This window comes from Lissotriton vulgaris, chromosome 1_2 (genome assembly GCF_964263255.1).
Source record: "Lissotriton vulgaris chromosome 1_2, aLisVul1.2, whole genome shotgun sequence".
Taxonomy (NCBI): domain Eukaryota; kingdom Metazoa; phylum Chordata; class Amphibia; order Caudata; family Salamandridae; genus Lissotriton; species Lissotriton vulgaris.
In genome coordinates, this window is record NC_141686.1 from 362,142,248 (window position 1) to 362,165,245 (window position 22,998).

Here is a 22,998-nt window from a genome sequence, read left to right on the forward strand (position 1 = left end):
ACTCACAGACCCATAATTCTCCTTCACCATCTTCCTATAGTTCTGCAAACCTTTATTTTTTTGCAGATTTATATAACTCTACATGAGCGCCAGATAACATGTCACATTTTTTAGGCACAGAGATTTACCTAGAATCACATGATGTTGAGCCGAAGCTGGGACTTAAGCCTGATTCCCCCAGTTCCAAAGTTGGCTGCTCTGCCCATTATGGCACATCTCTCATACCCATAAAGGTCACAGCTCTGTTCCTACACTGCAGCGGGAATTCCAAGTCAAGACTAGGTATGTACCTGTCGGAGACACATGACAGCACCAACATGGACTGCCCACACAAGGGGAGAGGAGTTGGCCCAATGGCTAGGGCGGTCGACCTTGAATCTAGGGAACCGGGTTCGAGTCTCAGCAGGGATGCGAAACATCCTGTGATGCAGGGCAAATCACGTAATCTTCCTGTGCCTAACAAAAAAATGAATGTGTCCTCATGTAACGCAACTGGTGCTATGTAAAGCGCTCTGATACCCGATACCTTTGGGTCAACCGTTTTGCCCTCAAAAGCTTTTGCAGGATGCTCCTCCATGACTTTCCCTACATTTGTCACGTGGTACGAGGTCAAATGCCGCCTTGAAATCCACAGAGCACATGTGCAGCGGCGTCTTACACTCTTCGTGATCAGACACACGGCCATCAGATTGGATAGGATCCCTTGGTTCTGATTCAAGGGCAGTCTTCCAGCTTCTAATGCCCACTCAGACAGGCCTTGTGACAACAGGGTTGAGAAGTATTTGACGTCCACTTCTGTCAAGGCCCTACTTGTACACTCACTGTCCTCAGTTCACTCACAGTAGCAGAATGATGTGAGTTCTCTTTTCACCCTGCAGACCTCCACACAAGTCTTGTAGTTACAAGCTCTCGCATGAACCCCGAAGGGAAAGGGGACAGAGAAGAGGCTGCCTTGCTTCTGGGTTCACTTCTGCATTGCCCGGCACCCACTGTTGCTAATCTGGAGTAACACTTCTATGCGAACTGCAATTAAATAACATCAAATTAATAAGCTTCTCTAACTTATTCTTTTACACTATTTTACTCTCTTATTGAATACATTCACTTATACCACCTTTGTTAAGGCTTAGCCTCTCTTCAATGAGTCTTTTTGTACCTTTAACTTATAACTTCAGCGGTATCCGGGACCATGCTCCAAATTGAAATTATCAGACAGTCTTCAAATATTTCTTATATCTAAAACTGTATCTTTTTTCTTTCAGATACTTGCGGTTATAAAGACTGGATTCTACTCCTTGATGCAGACCTCCGTGAGGTGAACAGGTGAGTGTAACTGATTTGCTATGAACAAATTTCTCCAATATTTACATTCTACTCCTATTTAATAAATATATTAATATCCTATCTAGCTCATCGTCCCACATGAGACGCTAGCTACCCTAAACTGATTCTACAAATGAACTTGAGCTGCACTAAACCCTGACTACCTAAGAACATTCCTGAGCTCTCCTTCTCTCTCAAACCGTTGTTGAAGTGCGCAGCTTCGAACGCTGCCAATGCACTTCACTGCTGAGCGGCTGTTCTCGCGCCTTTAAAGGCTGTGACCGGCAACTTTTGAGTCTTAACGCGCGCCTGCAGTGATCTCTCTGATCACTGCAGGGGGCGCGTTCAAATCAGACAAAGCATAGCTCAATCTGTGTCCCCCGATCCGACTGCAACAGATTACGGCTACACAGTCTGCCGCACAGGCAGTCGGACGCGGAGCCTTGACAGTAACCCTCTGCAAGGCCACTCCTCCTGGCTTGGGTTTGTGAGGATACTGATGATGAAAGGCTCGTATCAATCTAGGAGCATGAACGTCAGATCTCTCCTCCCAAGATCTTTCCTCTAGTCCATAGCTTTTCCAATTGATCAAATAATGTCTTCTCTCTAACCATTTTTGAATATAGAATCCTTTTTAACCTCATATTCTTCCTTGCCTTCAATCAACAATGCTTTTGGAGGTTGTGTTTCCATAAAATATGGTGACACCTTTTAAACAGAGACACATTAAAGACGGGCTGTATTTTGACCTGCGAAGGGAGTTTTAGCCTGTTAGTCAGGGGATTTATTTACTGATCTACTGAGTATGGACCTACAAAACAGGGCTGACATTTTCTATTTCCTCTGAGCCTCAGATTCTTAGTGCTCAACCTCACCATATCTCTCTCCTGCAAATTTGCCCTGGTCTCCTCTTCTTAGTCGCAACGTTCTTTCACTAGAGCCAAATTTCTAGTTGCTGATTCTTGAACTTTTGTTAGATGTTAAATAATAATAATAATAATAATAAAACCATTTATTGAGCGCCTGGTTACACTGAACAGTGTGTCCCCGCGCTATAGAACCCCATCATTAAACCATCAGACCATCCAGATCAATAGAATCTCTAACCAGACACAGACCGCTAGTCTTTAGGGAAGAGATGCGTCTTAAGTTTCAAGCGGAATCTCCTCTCGGAGGGTTCCATCCGCAATTCAAGGGGTAGTTTATTCCAATAGGAGGCCGCTAAATAACAAAATGAACGGCCGCCCATTTTGGCTTTAAAAATGCGAGGAACTGAAAACAGCATACTGCCCAGTGATCTTAAGTGACGTTTTGGGCGGTGGATGCTGAGGAGCTTGTTCAGATAAGGGGGTCCTTTCCCTTGTGCAATTCGATGGGAAATGCACATGGCCTTGAAAAGTATACGCTCCTTTATAGGAAGCCAGTGCAATTTGGATAATGCATCCTTTCCTGAAGCTCTGCGTGGGAGGTTGAGAACTAGGCGGGCAGCCATATTCTGGACTCTTTGTAGTTGTTTCAGACCTTTTTGGCTCAGCCCTATAAGTAGGGCATTGCCATAGTCAAGATGTGGGGTGACTAAGGCATGGACAAGGGATTTCCTTGTACTCATCGGTACTAGGTCCAGGACCTTACGCAGGATTTTGAGAACTGCGTAACATTTACCAGTAACCTTTTCAATATGCTTCACATACGAGAGTTTGGTATCTAGTATCATTCCCAAATTCTTGGCTGAATCCGTAGGAACAGGGGTCTGACCAAGTTCTGCTGGCCACCAGTCTGATGACCACGCTGAAGGAGCCTTACCAATGAGCAACACCTCAGTTTTGTCTCCATTCAGACGCAAACAGTTATTGTTCATCCATCTCGCTACAGCTGAGAGACAAGCTGAAAAGTTGATAGCTGTCTCTTCTCCATCTTGACTGAGTGTAATCACTAGTTGCGTATCATCGGCGTAAGTTATAATATTAACACCGAAGGACTCAACTATAAGTGCAAGGGGTTCCATATACAGGTTGAACAAGGTAGGGCTCAGACTTGAGCCCTGTGGAACCCCGTGCTTCAGCTGTCTGGGAGTGGACTTGAATGGCGGACAATGAATTTGGAAACTTCTATTTTCCAGAAATGACTTTAGCCACTCATATGCATCTCCTTCAACTCCAATCTCTGATAGACGTGACAGCAGCGTAGAGTGTGACACAGTATCAAAAGCTGCGCTTAAGTCAAGTAACACAAGCGCTGCTGTCTGGCCTTTATCAGCTATTTGCCTCAGCAGTTCTGTTGAGTAAAGGACTGCCGATTGAGTAGAGTATTGAGCTCTGAAGCCAGATTGAGTAGGGTGAAGAAATCGCCTTTGCTCCAGATGTTCCATAACCTGTATATTTACAATTTTTTCTGCCACTTTCATACAGAAGGGCAACAGAGAGATTGGGCGGAGATTCTGAAGTTGAGACACGTGCAAGTTAGCTTTGAACTAGATCTTGTACGGCAGGCACCATCACCTCTTGAAATGCTACAGAAAAGTTTAGGTGCCGCCCATAATTTAAATAGAAAGGGGAAAACCCTGTGGAAGCATTTTTAGCATTGTTGTGTGCGAATTCAGCTGCCCAAACGAGATCTGGCCCATCACCTTCCTGATCTAACAGAAACAACCGTAAGTATTTTTATAATTCCTGATTGGTTCTCTCTGTCTGACCATCAGTTTGTGGGTGAATACTTGTGGAATACCTAATTTCTATGCCCTGCTTTCTAGTAAAGGCCTTCCAATAATGGGACAAGAATTGAGATCCTTGATCAGTAATCAGAATCTTAGGGATTCCATTAATCTTAATCAAATGCTGATTGAACTGCATGGCTAACTGTTTGGCATTTGTGTTTCCCTTTAAGGCGACAAAGTGAGCCATCTTAGAGATAGCTTCCACCATTATTAATATTGAACTGTACCACTATCAGAACCATGGTGACAGTGTGCCATGGGTGAGGAGGAGTGGGTAAGGGTTATACAGCCCGTGAGGGGCTTGCCGATCCGACTTTCCTCGTGCACAAGTCTTGCATCCTACTACATATTGTTGAACATCTTTTGTCATGCTGGGCCACCAAAATTGTCTCTTAAGTAATTCTTCCGTATGAGGAATTTCAGAATGACCGGCCAAGGGACTGTCATGGCAATCAAACAAAGCTTGCTTTTGGAGTTCACAAGTTGGCCAATACAATGTGTCTGCGTGGTAAGGCAATCGCTGGCGAATCTCTCTCCCAGTGTAGAAAACGGTAAGGCTAGGACCTTTTCTCAAGATTTGCCCGGCGCTAACCGCCCTTGTACCATTCAAATTTACCAAGCAATGAGGCAGGCGCCGGAGACCAGAAGGCAGGAAACAGAAGTTTTATTCCGACGGAGCAGAACACATCAGATCAGACAACAAGGTATCGTCTCGAGGTGCTCTAACAGCCTCTCGGAGGCCTGGCCTCTTATACACTGGTTTATGGCATGTGACCTTCCGTTAATACAATCAGATCTTTGCAAAGCACGAAAAAGTCATCCCCGTAATCCACGTGTTAATCCCACCCCCATATATCTTCACAATAGGGGTCCTCATCCTGTTGATAAGAGGAGGGGGGTCATCACGCCGTGGAGTGTGTTGTCGAGTCTTAGGATGTGTGCGCCTGATCATGTCACAGGGGGTGGGGAGGTCTGGATCAATAGAGGGACCTTTGAAGGAGAGCGACCTCATACAATAAAGAGCAGTAAATGATATCTCCCGGCTTAGGCAATGGCCTCGGACCTGTGTGGACAGTCGGACACGGGGTGAGGGGCCATCAATGGAGAGGTATTCATGCTGCGTGGACAATCCAGGGCAGGAGGGAGGTTTATCAACAGAGGGGCATTCATGAGAGGGGAGGAGGTGTTGGTCAGGCGCTGGCGTGACTCCCAAGGACAGGGTCATGCAGAAGGGTCGTGCTCAGAAGGAGGAGGGAGGGGGAGCCAGGATGCGCGGGGGATGCTTGCTGGGTCAGAGGGGACGTGCTGGCGATCGCTCGTGGACAGGGAGACCATGATGCTAAAAATGGCGATCGTGCACGTTGTGCATGGGTGACAAGCTGGCGCAGATGATGTTCAGATTGCAAACTAAAATTCCACAGTCCTCCCTTTTAACATATCTCGCCAACTTGTCAGTTTGGATTTATCCCCATAAGGCCACATACTTCTACTTCATAGAGGGGACTCATGTGCTCATTTCGGAAGTCCAAAGTCTTTGGGCACATACAGTTGGAAACAAGGCCGAACAAAGGTGGCAGACATTGGATACCTAAGCAACACCCACATATGATCACAACAGGTATCAGCACGAAGGAAAACAACCTCCAACCCCAATTCTTCAAAGTGTCCCAAAACCAGCTCCCAAGCGACCATCCTTCCTGTTCTTGGTGAACCTCTGAGGATAGTCTGTGGAGGTGTTCAATGGCTTTGTAGACTGAAGGCGAGTTGTCTGGCACGTAGGTGCAGCAGCTGGATCCGATGATGCGGCATGCTCCTCCTCGGTCGGCTAGGACCACGTCTAGGACGAGTCGATTTTGAAGAGTCACGAGGCGGACCGCCTGAAGTTCCGCAGTGTTGTTGGCGAGGATACCGGCGGTGATGTTGATCGTTGTTTCCACTGCCTGGGTCAGGTGCCGGATAGCACGGCTGTTTGCCATTGGGCCCCACAGAGGAACTAGTCCCTTTGCTGCATCCAGGAACTGTGCTCCGGTGGAGTCGGCTTGTCCAAGGTCGTCAGCACGCCTCTGCCGGTGATGGTTGGCAGGGGCTACATATGTGGGTGGAAGAACGAAGGCAATATAACAGGTGCCCTTCCAACCTCTCGGGAGCCAGGTGTAAGCCTTGGTGCCACACACAAAGTACATGTTTGGAGAAGCAACAAACGAAGGGGGTTCAGTTGAGTCCAATGTTCTGGTGATTCGGCAGGCGCTGTAACCCACCAGCTGCGTTCCCTGGCCTTCTAGGCACACAAGGCCGGTGATGTTGATAACAGACAGGGCCACAGTCAGAGTGGCGGTAGTTTGTTTTTGCAGATGAGTGAAGGTGGTTCTGGCTGGATTGTGGAGCACCTGTACTTCGACTCGTTCTTTGGCAGGAATGTCTTTGATGAAGGTGGCGCCTGCGAGCGCAGGACACAGGGCAGCTGGGGTCTTTCCTGTTTTGCTCAGCCAGAACCCAGAGTAGAAGTGTGACACTGTCTGGCTGGAGGTGGCGTTGTCCCTGTGGCTCTCTTGCATGAGGATCAACCAGGCGAGGCAAGAGCCGTGAACTGAGAAGGGTGAAGGGATGAAGGGAATGGAGTGTCCAGTGGCATGCGGGAGCAACCCGCAGATCCAACAGTTTGTAGCATTTGCAGCAAGGTTGTGTTGGTGCAACAGTTGCACGAAGGAATTGTTCCAGAATTCCCTGCGCCTTTCTCGGAGCTGAGGCGACAGAGAGATTAGGTGATGCTCTTTCAGGGGCGTTGGCTGTGCAGTAGGTAGCAATGTCTCATGAGCCGGTGTGCTTTCCTCCAGAATCCAGAAGGAGGTCGTGAGGAGGAGGCAGAAGAGGAAGACAATGAAGAGTGCAATTGTCTTTGATTTGTGCAGGTTGTCAGTCTTTGGATTTCTATACTGGGTATTTCCCGTTGCTTCCATCATCTTCTTATCTGGCGCTTCCATCATCTTCTTATTTGGCGCTTCCATCACCTTCAAGGGGCTCGGTAGTGGGCAGAACCACAGACTTCGTTTAGCTTCTCTCCCGGCGACCCTTGATTGTGTGTAGGTCACCGTTCTGAGATTTAACTTAGTCCGTGGCCTACTTAGCCGAAGCTCCCTCCTTTCGACGCAGGAAATACCCTTCTCTGGATGGCACAGTGGGATCAGAGAATTTCGCAAGTTCGAGTGCCTCAGTATCGGGATAACAGTCCAATATCGGTCGGTCTTTGCTCAGGAGCTCTTCTTGGGTGCGGACGTTTTCTGTCGTGGCCAGGTTTGCAGAGACCTTCCGGCAATGATGCGCGTGCAGCCAGTGCTTCTTCCCCTCCACTCGAAGCGCCGTTCGGGTGGTAATCAGCACTTGCCAGGGGCCCGTCCACCGAGGTTCCAGACTTTTGGTTCGCTGGAAATTTCGTATCAACACGAAATCTCCCGGTTGGATGTCATGGCCGGGGCCCCTGGAAGCATTGGGGATGGCCTGCTGCACCTGTTGATGAATGACAGACAACGTTTTAGTTAACTTGCACAGATAATCAGATAGTAGGACGTCTGGGACGTCATGAATGGAGGTCGGTTTGGGGGCAGTCCAGAGATTCATCGGACGCCCAAACACGACCTCGTAGGGGGTCAAATGGTGCTTGGTGGGGGTGGAACGCATCGATAACAAGGCCAGTGGGAGGGCATCCGGCCAGTTAAGTCCAGTGGTGGCCACTATTTTTGCCAGTTTCAGCTTCAGTGTGGCATTATGGCGTTCCACTAGACCAGCGGATTGGGGGTGGAAGACCGCATGAAATCGTTGCTTCACCCCCAACCCCTTTAGGATTAATTGGATAACCTCAGCTATGAAGTGGGGGCCGTTGTCGCTCCATAAAATTCGACAAAGGCCATAGCGAGGGAAGAATTCCTTCAGTAGGACTTTGGCAGTAGTCATGGCAGTGTTGTCACGGGTTGGATAGGCTTCTACCCATTTGCTGAAGGCACACACGATGACTAGTACGTACTTCAGGCTTTGGCATCTCTCTAGTTGGATGTAGTCCATCTGAAGGACCTCAAAGGGATGATTGGGGGTCCCGAACCCTCCCCGGGGCACTACAGTTCCTTTCCCGGGGTTGTGTTGTAGGCAGATAAGGCACTGCTGAACTAGACGTCTGGCTGAGTCAGGGATTTTGTCGTTATGCCAGACTTTGGAAATGAGTTCGATCATGGGTGCAGATCCTATGTGTGCGGGGGAGTGAGCCATGGTCAGTATGGGAATCAGATATGAGTCGGGCAGCAACCATTTGCTTGCATCCTTCGTTCGCCAACAGCCCTCCTCATCCTTCAAACCCATCCTTGCCCACTTAGTCAGTTCGTGAGGGGTGCTAGCCGACTGAATGTCTCTGATCATTACCCTTGCATCACTCCATTTCTCTGCTTGTGACCTGGTCACATACATGCGTGTCACTGTCCTATTCTCAGCTGTGGTTCGTGCAGTGATGTCGGCCAATGCATTCCCTTGTCCGACTAAGTCTGTTACCCTTTTGTGTGCCTGACATTTGATCACCGCTAATCGTTTGGGGAGGAGAACTGCTTCAATCAGAGCTGAGACTAGGTCTCCGTGGAGGATTGGGGTGCCGTGGGACGTCAGGAATCCCCTCTCCCTCCACAGGAGCCCAAAATGGTGGACCACTCCGAAGGCATACTGGCTGTCCGTATATACGTTCGCGGTGGTCCCTGTGGCTATGATGCATGCTCGGGTGAGGGCTATCAGCTCTGCTGCCTGGGCAGATCGTTGTGTGATGCAGGTTGTCTCAACTACTGTTCGGGCTGTCGTTACTGCATAGGCAGCTGAAGTGGTGCCATCTGGAAGTTTGATGCATGAGCCGTCTACCCATAGCTCTCCATCGGGGTCAGGAAAAGCCGTGTCTCGAAGGTCAACCCTACTCCTAGTCTGCTCGTCCGTGAGGGTCACACAGTCGCGTATGGGAGGGATGTCGGGGTCATTTTCAGGCAGGGGTAACAATGTGGCAGGATTCAAAGTCGTGCATCTCTTTAGTGTGATGTGGGGTGCAAGCAGAGTCAACTCGTACCCTGTCAGTCGTGCGCTAGTCAGGTGCTGGGTTTTGGTCTGGTTCAACAGGGTGTCGACTGCATGGGGTACTAGCACTGTGAGGGAGTTGGAAAGTACGATTCCCTCGCTCTGACGGATAGAGACAGCAGCGGCAGCTACCGCTCTGAGGCAGGCAGGTAAGGCTCTGGCTACAGGGTCAAGAGTGGCGGAGAAGTAGGCACAGGGGCGCTGCTTAGGACCAATTGCTTGAGTTAGGACAGACAATGCACACCCCTCCCTTTCGTGAGTGAAGAGGGAGAAGGGTTTGGAGTAATCTGGGGTTCCTAGGACAGGCGCCGAGCAGAGAGCATCCCGTAATTCCTTAAAGGAGGCTTGACACTCAGGAGTCCAAGGAAGCGGGGAGGGGACATCTTTGGTCAGCAGGGCAAGTAATGGTTTCACAATGAGACTGTAATTAGGTAACCATTGTCTGCAAAAAGAGGTTAGGCCAACCAGAGAGCGGACTTGCTTTTGTGTCTTCGGGATGGGGGTGTCTAGGATGGTTTGTATTCGGTCGGGTGTAAGCTTCCTCCCTTCTTTGGACAGGAGATGGCCTAGGTAAGTCACTTGTGGCTGGCAGAACTGTAACTTCTTTTTGGAGACTTTATGGCCATTTTCTGCAAGAAAGCGTAGAAGTTGGACGGTGGCTGTCGTTGCAAGCGGGGTGGTGTCGGCCGCCAAAAGGATATCATCGACATATTGGATCAACACCACTCCTTCTGGTAGCTGGAGGGCGTCTAGCTGTCTTTTGAGGGCCTGGCTGTAAATGCTGGGACTTTCAGTGTACCCCTGAGGAGCTCTACAGAATCGGTACGAGCGGGATTTTAAAGTGAAGCCGAAGAGATAACGGCTGTCTGGATGAATGGGGATAGAGAAAAACGCGTTTTTAAGGTCGATAACAGTGAAGGTGGTGGCAGTGGACGGGATGAGGGTCAAAATGGTGGTGATATCAGAGACTACAGGATATTGGGGTACCACCACTTTGTTAATCTCTCGTAAGTCGATGATGAAGCGGTACGCTTTCTCATCTCCTTCACCTTGCTTCTTAACAATGGGTAGGATTGGGCTGTTGCAGACGTTGCTAACCACCTCTTCAACCACTCCTGCATCTACCAGAGACTGAATAATCGCTACCAGTGCTTTCTCACCCTCGGGGGATATCCGATACTGTGGAAGCTTCGGGAGTATGGCGTCCTGTCGTACAGTTATATGAATAGGATCAATCATCATTCGCCCCACATCAGAGTCATTTGTGGCCCACAAGTACGGAGGCAGGGTGTCAAGCAGGGACAGGTCAGCGTCAGTTATGGAGCACATGTGTTGTGGGGGACGGGATCTGGGCATGTCTGGGTTGTCGTACAGGATGACTCGTATTCCATCTGGGGAACACCTAATGGTAGCTCGAAAATGCTTCAGTAAGTCAATGCCCATAATGGCGTCAGGGGAGTTGGAGGAGAGTAGGAATGTCACGTCAGCAGTGTTGTTTTCTAGGTCAAAGGTAATAGGTACGGACAGGGGGTTAGTGGAGGGCGTCCCATCGAAACCTATCGACGTTATGTGTGAGCCAGACAAGGGTGCCCTTGGAATCAGTCGTTTTGATAACACACTACGTGTCGCCCCAGTGTCTACCAAGAATGGAGACTCTGTACCCAGGACCTTAGCGGTGACATAAGGACCTTGCTGGTCAACACAGAGCTCGACTGGATCCCTCCCTTGCCCCTGGCAGTCCTATGCAAAGTCGGGGGCATTTTCACCTTCGGACAGCTGATATTGGTTCTGTCGGGGACGGTCAAATGTGTTCAATCTTCCTGATCTGTCATTATTGGTGTCGTTGGAGTTCCCTCGTCCCTGTACTCTATTCCTCGGACCACCCACCACATCCCTCGAATCCCTATTTCTATTCATCTCTAGTAAAACCGGACACTGGTATTTCCAATGGCCAAGCCCTTTGCAGAAGGCGCATTGGTCATTGCCAACGTCTCTCCGTCCAGTGTGGGACGTTGGGGTGTGATCCTTAGGAGGTAGATCTCTGGGGGTGTTTGATTGGTAGTTTCCCCTTTGGGGTTCCCGTCCCACCGTCATACCTTGTATCTGGGCTATCATTACCCTTTCTTTTAAATCTTTCTTTTTTTTCTCGGACGCCCTGTCATTCTCATTCTTTTGGTGCTCGTAATACTGAGCCATCTGAAGGATAGCTGCAGGTTTGGAGGCTCCCCAACTACTCTCGCTCGTCTGCAGCTTTTGGGAGACTTCTTGTGTTAGTCCCTTTACATAATTTTGCACAAACAGGTGCTGTCCGGTTGCGGTGGTCATGTCTTGGCCACTGTAGTCGGAGAACACGATCTCAAATCGAGAGAAGTATTCTGACACATCTTCCTGGGGTTTCTGTCGACAGGCCGTGACTATCGACCAGTCTACTTTTCTTTCCGGGACCAGTGTTTTTAATTTCTGGACTATTTTATCTGGGAGTTCCAGTATGTCTTTCACTGGTTTGCTCCCTGGCTCTCGCTGTCTATCTAGTTTACCGAGTTGGTCCCAGGTATGTCCAAACAGATCCGTGTGGTCAGCCTTCCGGATTTGCTTCCACACGTCAGCCGGCAGACATAGCCCAAAGAACAAGTCAATATCTGCTAAAGTCATTATTGTCGAACCCAATGCTGTGCCTAACTCGGTATAAAATGCTGTCGGGTTCTTTCTTAAGTCGGGCAGGGTTTGCTTAAAGGTGAGGATATCTTGTCGGTCCCATGGTTGGTAAACCCAATTGTACACAACCCTCCCTTTTGCATTTTCATTATTAATATCATCGCTCGTTCCCTGGCCCCGTGGCGGGATCCAGTAAGGAGCCGCTTCTCTGATAGGCATCATGGTATTGACTACTTCTGCCGAGGTTGTTTCAGGGACCGTAACCTTGGCTTCTGGTTTTTGTTCCGTAAGGTGGCGGAAGACCTCAAGCATCTGCATGAAGAGTTCCGTCGCCTCACATTCAGTCCCATCTCCAACGTCAATTTTCCTATACAGCGTTGTCAGCCTGGCGGGACCCTTACTTTGGTACCTATCTTCATATGCGTTCAGGGTATAGTAGCTGAATCGCAAGATGAAGTGCCGTCTGTGGCTGTCGGCATGCGAATTATATACGCTCATTGTGTAATCTTCGCTCTCCCTTCGTTCTACTAATATCTTCGCTATTTTGTCGATCCCATCCCGCTCATCTTTGCTCAACCTATTTAGTCTGGCTGGTGATTGTTTGCTAGCCTCGGGGTCATCTGACGAAGTTGTTAATGTGGCTGGTGCAGAGGCCGCGGGGGCTGGTGCACTAGCGCTAGGGTCACTTTCACTCACACTCGGGGCTTGCAAGCTTTGTTGGCTGGGAGCATATGGAGGGGGCATGTCGATGATTGGGGGACCTAGTAGTAACTCATCGCTCGCCCGTTGTTTGGAGGGCAATTCAGGGTAGAGTACAGAGGGGGTCCTAACAGGACATTGGCCTGTTGACCCTGATTCTTGGTTTTGTGTAGCTTCCTTTCTTTCTTTTATTTCTTCTTCTAGTTGCTTTGCGGCTAGGTGGGCTGCCTTTCGTAATTCTTTCCCTATTTTTGCTTCTTCTCTTTTCTTTCGTTGTTCCGTTTCTTTGCGCCACATGCCGATACTGTCGAGCATGGTGGGCGTGGTCTTATTCTTCTGGAGCGCTATTTCTAATGTTTTTATTTTATTTTCACTAAAGGAACCTATCAGTGGCCACCGACTTTCAGGGTTCCTTTTCGTATATTTATGCCATAGTCTAGTGTAAGCTATAGCGACTAGTCCATACTTAGTGAACATGTCCTTATTAGGGGTGCCCTCCAGTGGAGCTGGATGGTTCATCTCTAATAAGCGGTCCGGGCTAAACAGGCTACCAACCAGTGGGGAGAAGACAGGCATGACGGTCTACACCGGGGACAAAAGTCTGCACTACCTGTCTTATCACGGCGGACAAAGACTAGACAGAATATTTCTATTCTACGTTATTTGGAGGCCGTGAATACCTCAAAAAGAACCAATACCGAATAATCGGCCAATCAAACAATCCAGTGGGGAGAATAAGTGGGCACGAAAAGCTATCGCTACCCACTCTTTCTCTACCTGCAAAGAGAGACCTTGTTCTTCCCTGTTTGCAGACGAAGAATCTCCAGTCAATAATCCACGAACGATAGTTCGGGAAACAGTGGGGGAGGAAGATAGGCACGACGGATTACAATGGGGACAAAAGTCTGCGTTACCTATCCTTCACTGCTTGCAAAGAGAGAGCCTGTTTGTTTTTCCCCGTTTGCAGACAGTGAATCTCCAGAGGTTTCAACAAAGCGTAATACTAGTATTATCCAAACAAAAACAATTTTTTCTCAATTCGTCGTGCTTACACGACCTTACCCGGACCGCATGGACGGTTTCCTGTCCTCTGGATCCAGCGCCCGATCGTCCTCTCTCCTTTGTGATGTTCGCGGCACTCCTGATGGTTCCCAGTCAGGACCGTAGATCACTCGAGAGAGGTCTGTTCAGAACTAGTGAAGGTCGGATGATCGGCTGTCAGACGAGGGTCTATCGGACACGAGCTCTCCCGATCGTTGCAGTCGTTCACTCTGTCGTCGGGACCTCTCCCACTGGATCCACGTGTCGCTGATGGGCCCCACGCTTTGGGACGCCAATTTGTAGAAAAAGGTAAGGCTAGGACCTTTTCTCAAGATTTGCCCGGCGCTAACCGCCCTTGTACCATTCAAATTTACCAAGCAATGAGGCAGGCGCCGGAGACCAGAAGGCAGGAAACAGAAGTTTTATTCCGACGGAGCAGAACACATCAGATCAGACAACAAGGTATCGTCTCGAGGTGCTCTAACAGCCTCTCGGAGGCCTGGCCTCTTATACACTGGTTTATGGCATGTGACCTTCCGTTAATACAATCAGATCTTTGCAAAGCACGAAAAAGTCATCCCCGTAATCCACGTGTTAATCCCACCCCCATATATCTTCACAATAGGGGTCCTCATCCTGTTGATAAGAGGAGGGGGGTCATCACGCCGTGGAGTGTGTTGTCGAGTCTTAGGATGTGTGCGCCTGATCATGTCACAGGGGGTGGGGAGGTCTGGATCAATAGAGGGACCTTTGAAGGAGAGCGACCTCATACAATAAAGAGCAGTAAATGATATCTCCCGGCTTAGGCAATGGCCTCGGACCTGTGTGGACAGTCGGACACGGGGTGAGGGGCCATCAATGGAGAGGTATTCATGCTGCGTGGACAATCCAGGGCAGGAGGGAGGTTTATCAACAGAGGGGCATTCATGAGAGGGGAGGAGGTGTTGGTCAGGCGCTGGCGTGACTCCCAAGGACAGGGTCATGTAGAAGGGTCGTGCTCAGAAGGAGGAGGGAGGGGGAGCCAGGATGCGCGGGGGATGCTTGCTGGGTCAGAGGGGACGTGCTGGCGATCGCTCGTGGACAGGGAGACCATGATGCTAAAAATGGCGATCGTGCACGTTGTGCATGGGTGACAAGCTGGCGCAGATGATGTTCAGATTGCAAACTAAAATTCCACACCAGGACCTTCTTCAACCGATTTTCGTATTTCCTCAAGAGTCATTTCTTTCCTGATCTTTTCTTCTATTAATTCTTTCACAGTGGCCCCAATTATTTTGGTTTCCGGAATGATTCGCAGCTCGTGCAAACATGCTTTTTTCACTTCAGTATCAATTCGGGATAAGGCATCCGCCTTTCCATTATTCTTGCCTGATCGATTGGTGATGACAAAGTCGTAGTCAGCGAAGTATAGGGACCATGGTAGTTGTCGAGGAGCCAGGGTTCTGGCTGATTTAAAAAAATGCAAATTCCTGTGGTCCGTAAATACTGTCACTACATGATTGGCCCCTAAAAGATTGTGTCTCCACTCCTTAAAGGCATCCTTGATGGCCAATAATTCTTTTTCCGTAATAGTGTAGTTGATTGCTGCCGGAATTAGTTTCCTAGAATGATATGCGATTGGATGCAACTTTCTGGTACCTTTTATGCCGCTGTGACAAGACTCCTCTGATAGCTTCCTTTGAAGCATGTTTCTACGTAAAATTGTTGACTTGGATCAGCATGTAACAACACTGGTGCGGAGGTGAAGCTTTCCTTTAAAGACTGAAAGGCTTCTTCTGCCCCAGTAGTCCATTGGAAAGGAGTTCTCTTTTTTTAAAGTCTGGTGATTGGTATGACCTTCTGAGAAAAATCCTTAATGAACCTCCTGTAGAAATTGGCAAAGCCAGTAAAGATTAGTACTTCCTTCACAGTTGCTTGAGGAGACCATTTAAGTACCACTTCAATCCTTTTTCTTGTCCATAGTCGGACCCTCTGGAGCGACGATGAATCCTAAGAAATCCACTGATCTTACTCCAAAGGCCCATTTCTCTAACTTTGCGTACAAACTGTTTTCTCTTAGACGCTGTAAAATTCTTTTGACCTGTAACTGATGCTCCTCTTCGGTAGATGAATAAATCAAAATATCGTCTTTTTTTTTACAATTGCACATTGATCAATAAATTCCTTTAACACGTCGTTGATAAAGTATTGGAATGCCGCGGGGTGTTGCAGAGACCATATAGCACTACCTGATATTCAAATAATCCATATTTGGTTCTGAAGGCCGTTTTCCACTCGTCTCCTTCACGCACGCTGATAAGGTGGTACACACCCCACAAATCTAATTTCCTAAAAATATTTGCACCTTTCAGTTGATCCAGTAAAACTGAAGTCAAAGGTAAGGGATAACGATTCTTAGTAGTTATTCTATTCAGTGCGCGAAAGTCAATACAAGTCCTTAATTCGCCATCCTTCTCGGGATTGAAAGAGTGGTGATGAGACTGGAGACTGTGAGGGTTGGATGAAACCATTTTCAAATTTGTTTTGCAAATAGTGCTTCAAATACTGATTTTCCTTTTCAGTGAGAGCGTAAATTCTGATGCACGAAAGATTAACTCCTGGTTCCAGATCAATTTTACAGTCATAAAACCGGTATGGCAGTAGTTTTTTTGCCTCTGTTTCATTCAACACATCGGCGAATTCTTGATATTCTTCTGGGAGTTTTGCAGTTTGAACCGTACACACCATTAGCTTGTTCTCGCACAACTGGGAGGCTGGACTCTTTCTTGTTTTCCACCTTTTCATGACTGCAATCTTAGATGCTTCAATTTCAGTCTTTAGGGCCATATTCTCCTCTCTAACCGCCATTAACTGCTGCTGTATTACTTCTAGAATTTTCCCCAGATTCTTCTAATCATAACGTTCTTCCATTCTGCTTGGGTGAGTTCACTTCTTGGGCACATCACTCTGCCAAGGCCCTACTTGTATACTCACTGTCCTCAGTACACTCACAGCAGCAGAATGATGCGAGTTCCAAATTCCCCCTGCAGACCTCCACACGATTCCTCTAGTTACAAGCTCTCGCATGAACCCCACAGGGGATAGGGGAAGGGGACAGAGAAGAGACTGCCTTGCTTCTGGGTTCACTTCTGCACCGCTTGGCACCCACTGTTGCTTCTTCTGGAGTAACACTTCTATGCGAACTTCAATTAAATAACATCAAATTAATAATCTTCAATAGTTACACTCTACTATTTAATAAATATATTAATATCTTATCTAACTCCTCGTCGCACACAAGACGCTAGCTATCCTAAAAATGAACTGGGCTATTCTAAACCCTGACTAACTAAGAAAATTCCTGAGCTCTCCTTCACTCTCAAACCATTGGTGAAGTGCATGGCTTTGAACGCTGCCAAAGCACCTCACTGCTGATCAGCCTTCAAAGGCTGTGACGACTAGACCGGCAACTTCTGAGTCTTTAACGCGCGCCCGCAGTGATCTCTCAGATCACTGCAGGGGGCGCGTTCAAATGGCGACAAAGCATAGCTCAATCTGCGTCTCCCAATCCGACTGCGATAGATTACAGCCACACAGTGTGCCGCACGGGCAGTAGGACGGGGAGCCTTGACAACATCTAACAGCGCTATCAATCGTTCCCACGTACGACAATACGGACCCCAAAATGCTACAAGAATGGGCTGACAACAATTTACAAGCCTGAAGGAATATGCTGCATATCCTAATAAAGTATGCCCAATCTGATAGAGAGACCCTGTTGGTGGAAATAGAACGGAGTAATGGCTTAATAGAAGCCACGGGAGAAACAGAATTGATTGCTAAATCCAGAAAGGAAATCGAGGCCCGTTTGAAAAAAATCTGAGGAGTCCATTCAGGAACGTAAAATCCATACGGGTCGCATATTCACCTTTGCCCGCAAATATGACTCCTACAAACGAAAAGCCATGTCTGGACAACAGAAAACCGGGCAGGTGACGGGCCAACCAGTTAATATCAACAATGAGGCCACAGAATTCGACAATGCATCTCTCACTTCTAACCTCTTAAGTGCTGCGTCGGGGCGTTGGCCGACGGCAGCACTACCTCCCCAGTGCTGCGCACGACCATTGGACGTCCATTCAGCACTAGTTCCAATGGACAGCGCAGCACTGGGGAGGGATATTTGCGCGCAACTAAGGTGCTAATAGTGGGTCTGAGGATAGCAGATCAGTGGTTTCTACGGAGGCCTGCGACCTGACAGACTTCTCCGTGGTGGATGAGCTGTATTTTGTCAGCGAGGGCTGGAGATATTCCCTGCGTCTCCGCAACCCTCAACAACAACAACAAAGCAGAGCAGCAGCCAAAAACGCCGCAACAGGAGGCGCAATTCCAAAGCGAGGCACAGCAAGGGGCAATTCCCGGAGGAACTGGACCAAACCCCAATGAGGCAACAGAACACAGTAATTAATTTGACAGACCTCATTTTGTCTAAAGCTGAGGAGCAACTTTTGTCGTTAGGCCTTTCATTTTGTCCGAAGAATAACTTTTCTTACACTCAGGCACGCATAGACGTTTTTAAATGCATCAGGAAGATCAAACTAATGAAATACTTCCAACTGCACCCTAAGCCTGATGATCCAGCAAACACTAGTACTAGTACACCATCAGAACCAACAACTGTTTCTTTGCAAGTAAGAAATCTCGAAGGCCTTCAAACCCTTCTCTCCTTAGCCCATGGTGACAACGAGGAGGAAACACCTACCGTAAGTCAAGTTGACATCTTTAGCGACCGAGTCATAGCCGAACTAAAACAACTCAACAGAACTACTTTTGGAAAGAAAAAACAATACAATCATAATAACGAGCAATACTGGTCATTGATAAAGAAAATTCAAACTGACCAATCAGTGATTGTTAAAAACGCTAACAAAGGTGGTAACACGGTATTATGGGCCAAAGTGGATTACATCCAGGGAGCACAAAGACAATTGGATGATCCCTTGTGTTACACCAAGACAACTAAATTTGCCATGCTAAAAAGCAATGACATTACTAGAAAAAAGATCCATCAATGGCAAAGACAAAGCCTCATCACCAAAGAAGAGGCTAAATTTCTCAGCGTTTCACACCCAATCACTCCTGTTTTCTATCTTTTCCCCAAAGTTCACAAACGCATCACTCCTGTTCCTGGTCACCCTATTTCGGCATGTGGTAGAATGAAAATCTTTCTAAGTATATTGATTATTTCCTCCAACCGCACATGACTTCACTCCCTTCTTATCTCAAAGACACTACAGACTTTTTGGTTAAAATCAAACATGTTAATTGGTGTTCTGATTTCTGTTTTTTGGTGATGGACATTGAATCATTGGACATTTTGTCCTATCATTTGCCTGATTATTTAATGACCATTTTGGAATTCGACCCAAGTGTAATATAATAAGCAGATTGTACGGATCTGTTGAATTCGCAAACTGGAAGAATGTACTACCCTAACAATTTTACTGAGTGAATATGATATATTTTTAGCTGAGAGACTGGTGTCCCCGTAATTCTAGTCCAACGGGCAGCTATTCTTAGGCTATCCTTCCAATCTGTGACGACATAAGGTTTCATATGCTCTGCTAATCATAGATTTATCATTAGAACCATATACGCAGTCCCATATATCTGAATGGGATAGATTCACCAGTTTCAGATGATTAACAAAATAGTCACGAATCTGTATATATTTAAACTGCATATTGCATATCCGTAAGCTTATAGACAATCTGCATTTTACCGAAATTCATAAAACCACCATAGTCGTATAGGTCCCTGTTGTACACAGAAAGTCCAGTAGCCAGGTATACAAAACAGGATAGCATTATTATTCAGGCTTAAGTTCCAGGTTACGTTCAGGATAAGAAGATGAGTAGATGGAAATGTAAACCCCACCAGGCGCGGCCTCCCTGTCGCTCAGCCTGCCTGCCCTCAACTGCCACTCTACACTCAAGCCATGCACCCAAACATTCCATGAGGTCATCAGGCATTCTAGCACACATACTAGCTGAGCAACAGGGAAGACACCACCAGAGTAATGAACGGCATAAGTCACTTATAACACATCCCCCTTCCTTAGGGAAATAATATTACAGCAGTGAAAGAAAGAGATGTGAACATCTTCAAAAACACTGCATTAGATCTTCAAAAACACTGCATTACATCTTCAAAAACACTGCATTACATCTTCAAAAATAAAAACATTAAGATTAGCCCCATCCCGCTCCCTTCGGAAGATACACAACACAAAAGCGGTGAAACAGAACAGGCACGCACCCACGACCAACATGTAACGGGGTTCTGCCCCACAAACTATATGTGACAGGGTACACACCACCCTGTGGCCCAGTATTGGGACAAAGACTGCCCCACAACCTATATGTAACAGGGTGCACACCACCCTGTGGAACGAAATTGGAGCACTTATCGCTCCATAACCAACATGTAACAGGGTACATACAACCCTGTGAACCAGTACTGGGACACAAACTGCCCCATAACCTACATGTAACAGGGTACACACCACCCTGTGTAACAAAATTGGAGCACTTATCGCTCCACAACCAACATGTAACAGAGTACATAACGCCCTGTAGAACATGACTGGGCCACTGAGCTCCCCCAACCATATCGCAAAAGGGTAAACCACCCTAGCAAAAAAAATTATAATAGTTAGCACTTAGCTCCCGCAACCACCGCACAATTCTACGCAAGACTGGCACACCTCACAGCAATGAGTACTCACCACCCTAAGAAAAAAACCGGGGGACTTCGCTCCACCACCCCACAACCTCCCCGCAACAGGGAACCTCTCTATGAAGCTATAACTGGGGCACTTAATTCCCAGAAACTACACGTAAAAGATGACCACAAAATACATCACTAAGAAACATAACTAGGGCAAAATCTCAACATAAAAAATACACCCCTCCTTAAAAACAAATCTCAACCACCACCACCATCCTCACAAAACAATTTTGTCGCAATTGTCAGATTGAGCAAATAGCAAATGTGTCGCTCCGGTGAGCGATCTCTCACCCGAGGTCCTCACCACACTGAGTCCTTTTTAATGAGTTGCAAGTTTCTGCCACTCAATGCGCCGGTACACCAAGTTCACTGCCGAAGCCTTCATGACCGGGGGCACACGAGAGCCGCACCATACAGGCCGACAAAAATAGTATGCTCCCTCACCATTCTGACCCGCAACAGCGCCATTGTCCCAAAGTCTGCATGGGATGAAGACAGCTTGGGATGTCGAGACGAACTGCAGGCCACCGGAGGACTTCAATGCTTAGGAAACTTTATTGGCAAAAGTTGTACACCACAGCGACAATTGCAGAGTAGAAGTGAGGCAAGATGGCGGCACACAGCACACGCTGTACCGGGTGGCTTTCCGCATGTTGCTGCTGGAGGACGCGTAACCGCAGCAATGAAACCTGGAATGAAGTGAAACGTCACAGAAGACTGTCTGGCCGAAGCGCGTGAAAAGGTGAGTAGCGCTTGATAGTGCAAGCTGAGCACATTTGAATATTTGAATGTTGCGCAAAGAATGCAGCCACATGACAGTTGCTCAATGACGTCAAAAAGGAAACTGACCAACGCTGATCAAAGCAAAACCGCAAGTTTCTTCCTCAAAGTGCGATGAAAACCGGGATACCTCATTACCTCCTCGTCAGCCCTCCCCGTCCCAGTCCTAACCAATGAGCATAGCTCCTCCCACCAGAAACTCCCAAGCAACTAATAACCCATCCCTTCCCTCCAGGCCACACCCACACCCTAAGGCATATAAGCATGTGACCCGCCCATCCACATCCTGTTTGTTTTTGCTGCGGATTTCATTTCCTGGCAACTTCATCGTGGGGGTACTGGACCGGTGCCTCCTTTCGGGTAAGTGTGAAACGGCCTGCTGGGCGGCCGTTTGTTCCCCTGTTGTACCTGTTTTTATCATGTACTTTTGAGTCCTTGCTTTAGCGGGACCGTGGGGTTGGGGGGCCTTGACTGCCTGGTGTGGGGTGGTGTCTCCCTGCTGCGGCCTCCCCTCTTCCGGGTATGTACCCTGCCCTAGCGGGTGCACCCGGGGAGGGAGGGGGGGGGGTGTGTTGGGCGCGGCTAGCTTCTCTGCTCGCCAGTGGCGTGGCGGTTTGGCTCCTCCTTGGAGGTGTGTTTGGGGGCTCGGTGCTCGTCTCGGGCCCGTGTTTCCCTTTTTTGTTTTTGTTACCTGGGAGGCAGTGCGCGATGCAAATATCGTACTGGATGCGCACAGAGCAAAAGCGGCCGCGAGAACAGGCTCTGCAATATCCCTGCGGGGAAACGCTTTGAGCATTTGAATGGACGGGGCTCTGTCTACCGGGGCTTCGTGATCTCTGGCCGCGGGTCGCTCCCTGCCCCTTTTTAGGGGGCATTGCTTTGGTTCACACAGTGGGCCGTGTTTGCGATGCTGTGCCTGTATGCTTCCTTTGGAATGTCCGGGAGTTCGTGTTCCCGTGTCTGTTGGGAGGCAGGTTGCTTTTCATGTGGAAGCTGCTCTCTTTCGGTCCTGTTTTGGGCTGCCTGTTCTTTCTAGGGCCCGCCTCGGCGGGTCTTGGGCTCGAACTTCCACGGACCCGATAATTCTTGCCTCGGTGCCTATTCCAACCCTTGCGGGTGAGTAGTGCGCTATGCAAGTGTCCATATGCATTTAATTGCGTTCCGTTTGTCCTTCAGTTTGGGGGCGCCCTGGTGTTCTGGATGTATTGGGCTGCGCCTCGTGACACATGCGTGGGGCTGGTACTTTTGGTGGTCGGGACTCTGTGTGCTGGGGCTGCGTGTCCTTGGTTCCTCCCCTGGCCTCTTTCTCCTGCCGTGGGTCACTCTGTGCCCCTTTTTTGGGGGCATGGCTTTTGTTTAAGGCAGTGACCTGTGGTGGTAGCGCAACTTGTCTTCCTGCTGGGGCCTCTCCTCTTCCGGATTGGTTCCCTGCCCTGGCGAGTTCACCTAGGGTGGGAGGGGAGGTGTGTTGTGCACGGCTGGCTTCTCTGCTCGCCAGTGGCGTGGCGGTCTGGCCTCCTTTCAGGTACCTGTGGGTCGGTCTGCTTGGCGGCCGTTTTTTATTCCCCTTGGATGCCTGTTGTTTCGGGTACATTTGAGTTACTGCCTTGGCGGGACCATGGGGCTTGGGGGAGTCCGGGTCTCCCTCTTTTTGTCTTGTTTGGACTGGCCTGCTGGCCTGGGGGGTGTGGCATTCCCTGTTTGGCCCTTGTAGATCTTGCTTTGCTTGGTCTGGGCGCTCCTTTCTCTGTTCTGTGCCCCTGTTAGAGATGTGGTTTTGGCATGTATGGGCTCTGCTGTCACGGGGAGGTGGTGGTCGCTGGGTCTTCCGCTGCTCCTTCCTTTGGGCATGGTCAGGTTGCTTCTGCCACGTGGATCCTGTCTTGGATTGGTTGGGTCCGGGGGGGGCGTGCGTTAGTGGTTTT

General features: G+C 48.5%; 1 protein-coding gene across 1 annotated transcript in view; it reads left to right on the plus strand.

The window, feature by feature from the left end:
- Window positions 1-1,255: 1,255 nt before the first annotated feature.
- The window catches only part of LOC147736869 (uncharacterized), a 54,664-nt gene continuing 32,921 nt past the window's right edge, over window positions 1,256-22,998 (plus strand). The window contains exon 1 of the mRNA XM_086953536.1: window positions 1,256-1,323. The gene's annotated coding sequence lies outside the window, so the exon portion shown is untranslated. The remainder of the gene's footprint in view (window positions 1,324-22,998) is intronic.